General features: G+C 53.6%; 1 long non-coding RNA gene across 1 annotated transcript; it reads right to left on the bottom strand.

Moving 5' to 3' along the window:
- Positions 1–465: 465 nt before the first annotated feature.
- Positions 466–2,726, bottom strand: LOC124090856 (uncharacterized). Its single transcript, XR_006851248.2, has 3 exons — positions 1,708–2,726; positions 1,284–1,326; positions 466–839 (listed from the first exon to the last, which is right to left on the bottom strand). It is a non-coding gene; the product is annotated as an uncharacterized LOC124090856 (long non-coding RNA).
- Between the last annotated feature and the right edge of the window lie 610 nt (positions 2,727–3,336).

Genomic DNA, 3,336 nt, shown 5'->3' with positions numbered 1-3,336 from the left:
GTGACAGGGTGACTCGCAGGCCAGGCCCACACCTGACTGGCAAGCCCCCTCCGACTCGCTCCGCTGGGAGGGATGTTGTGTTCTCCCTCAGCTCTCATGCTGTTGTGAAGATCAAATTAAAGGAATTTTATGTGGGGAAGATCAGATGAATGGAGATGAATGTGCTTTGAAAGAAAAGCAGGAGGCTCTGTGGAAGGGCCCGGGTTGTTTTTCATTCTCAGCCTGGAATGGAAGTCTCTGGGCGAGCGTATCCTTCTCATCATGGCAGTTCTGAAAGGGACCCCAAAGAATTCCACTCCAGCCTTTTCAAGGAAAAGACATGGAAGTCTTCAAAGGCAGATAAAGTAATTTGTATTTATATGAAGTCAGAAAATTCCCTCTTTTTCCTCCCAAGTTCCCACAATTTAGACTGTTAAAAGAACCATATTACAAAACAAACCACTCAAAATAAAGAGAGGAAATCAATCCCAGTTTAGACCTTGTTTAAAGAAATCATTTTAGATCCCACACAAGAAAAACATACAGAGGCCTGATAAATGTTCTGGAAGCTGGCAGGGCCTGGGAGGAGTGCGGGGCCGTCGGGGGCAGGACATAAACACACGTGCGCCCAGCAGAAACGTGCGACCGTCTCCTGCAGCTCGGGTGGCAACAGGATGGGCCTGGCAGGAGGGCCCTGACTCTGTCCAGGCAGGATGGGCATCCAGGGGTGGTGAGTCTGGCAGGAGGGTGGCAGGGGGCTGAGCAGGCATGAGGGTGAATGGCAGCAGGCCGCACAGATCAGGGCCTCCGTCCAGGTAGACAGGCCTGGCTTGGAAACCTCCAGGGGACTCCAAACCCTGCTGCAGAGACCAAACCTCACTCACAGGAGAAGGGTGGGAAAGTCCAGAGACAGGTTCCACCCGCCATGAGACCTTGTTTCCCACCCCACCCTGTCCCCTCTGATGGAGGCAGCCTTTGCTCTGCATGTGACCTGGGGCCTGTTCCATGTCAGCTTGGCGTCCCCCTCACAGATGAGAATCCCCCCACCAGGAGGCCCACCCCAGCAGGGTGTGTGCAAGAGGCTCTCTGACTCTCTCTTCCCTCTTAAGGTCCCCTCCCTCCCTGGCTCCACCTCCTCTTTTAAATAACAGCACAATATCCTTTAGCCCCCCCCCCCCCCAGCAACGGCCCCCATTGTGTGAACAGCCCCAGGTTTGCCCTGGGCCCAGCACCTAGTCCCGCTGCTGGGAAATATCTCCCCTCCTCACCAGCGCATTCCTAGCCATCTCTGCACTTCGGCTCACCTGGGGTCTCCAAGAGCCATCTTCCCTGCTGGGCTGTGGGTTCCTGGAGGCGGGGAGCAAGTCACAGAGAGGGGTAGGATGGGAGCAAGGGAGCAGAGGGGCTGGGAGGGAGGGACGGCTGGCCATGGGCCTGGGGTATGAGGCAAGATCTGGGGTGGCAGGTGGAACGGAGGTTTCAGGGGCCCACGGATCTGAGTCAGGGGCTCCAGATGCAGCTCTGGAGCAGCTTAAGCTGCAGCCACGGTGGCCCCTCCCACCCCCAAACATTCCCAGGTCCCATCGCTTCAGCACATGAGGTTTCTACCTCTGGGCGCCATGTGCCCCTCTTTGACCTGTCACCTGCTCATCTCGTAAACTCCCTTTGCCCTCCTTTACCCCACGGTGGGCCTCATCGCCCTCCCCTCTGAGCTGCCTCTGGTGGTACCTGGCTCTGGGTGGTCCGAGGCTTTCTGGCCATCGCTCTCACCATAGATGCCCAAGACCTTTTGCAGAGGGTCCTGGTGCCCAGGAGTCTTGTTCAGGAAGCACCGGGCCCAGGAGGACAGGGAGGGGTGGTCCTCCGGCCCCTTGCCCTACTGGGGAGCTCTTCAGGCAGATGGCACCAGGCTTGCATCCCTTGTATCTCTGTTGTCTTGATTTTGTTCCCAAACACACCAAATTTAGCAGCAGCCACACTGTGTTCCCTCTACTCCAGGAATACAAGAGCATGATAATCTGGAACATTCAGCTGGTGACAGAAGGTGTGAAGACAAGCAATTAGATTCCTATTGAAAAGTCCTGATAACTTCTTCATTTCAGAATCAATTGCTCTTGTTTATGCAAATTCCCTCTGTTACTCTAAATTTTTTATTTCTCTAGCTTTCAGCTGAGACGTGTGCAGAAGCAGGAGACTGATAAGCTGCAAAGTACTAGAAAATGCCTGGCATGCAGTCGGCTCACGGAATATTTGGTGAGGAATGGAACGAAAGAGGGAGGAAAGCAGAGACCTCTCTGACTGTATGAACAACCCCTTCCTCCAACACCCTCACATCCTCCTAGATTTGGTCACTCCGGAAGTCCTCTTGCGTGTCTGTCTGCACACCAGCCTGTCAGCTCCCAGATGACAGGAGCAGTGGCTGCGGGCACTGGCTCCCCTGAAGCCCCAGTCTCAGCGTCACAGTGCCTCACAGTGCTGGACTCAGAACTGGCACTCAATCAGCATTTGAATTGCTGACGGATCAACCCATCAGTGACTCCAGAGACTTCAGACGGTGGTTAGGATGAGCGATGTCTGACCTTGAGCCTTGGTCTTGCTATTTACTACCCTCTCTAAGCTCAGTTTCCTGTCCTGTAAAAAGAAGCATTGATCTCTGAAAATCTATCCTTGATGCCTCCCTGGCAGGTCTGACACCACCCAAACTGCTTAGACCATGAGCTCCTCCAGGTCAAGGGCCATGGGATCTTTAGATCCTGTCTCCCTAGCACCCAGTTCAGAGCTGGCATCCAGGGAGACCAGGCATACATCTGTCCAGCCAAATGTTCTGGAGGCCCAGCTGTCTTAACTCACACCTCCTTTGCAGATAAGACACCTCCAGGTCCAATCCTATCTTCAGTGTCGTGGGAACAGGGAACAGCACACATTTATTCAACTGAAAATCTCTGTGCCAGGCCCTGAGGTTGGCACTGGGGAGAGAGATGGAAACCAGTGCTTCCCTACCCTCAGGGAACTCCCAGTCAGGCTAGAAGGCAGACAGTGACAGAATGGAGGACAGTACAGTGCTGCAGATTGAGCATAGAGAAGTGTGGAGCTTCCTATGAGCTACAGGCCTATGGGGTGATCTTAGATCCTAAAGGTTTGCCCTTGGAAATTCCAGAAAAATACTATTTGAACTTGAAAAAACATCTCTTGATTTATTTGGCTCACTAGCAAGAATTCATGGAAGGGTGACACCTTCACCAGTTGGAAGTTCATGCCCTGAAACGTTGACCTTGAGCCTGGGAAGAGCCTGCAGCCATGATGACCCGGCTTGGTTCCCTCCTTATGACGGATCGTTTCTTGCACAGCCCAGGTAGG

The sequence above is a fragment of the Marmota monax genome, unplaced genomic scaffold (genome assembly GCF_021218885.2).
Source record: "Marmota monax isolate L192 unplaced genomic scaffold, Marmota_monax_Labrador192_F-V1.1 WCK01_AAM20220418_F8-fsc00010, whole genome shotgun sequence".
NCBI classification, from domain to species: domain Eukaryota; kingdom Metazoa; phylum Chordata; class Mammalia; order Rodentia; family Sciuridae; genus Marmota; species Marmota monax.
This window is presented reverse-complemented; position numbering and strand designations above follow the sequence as displayed.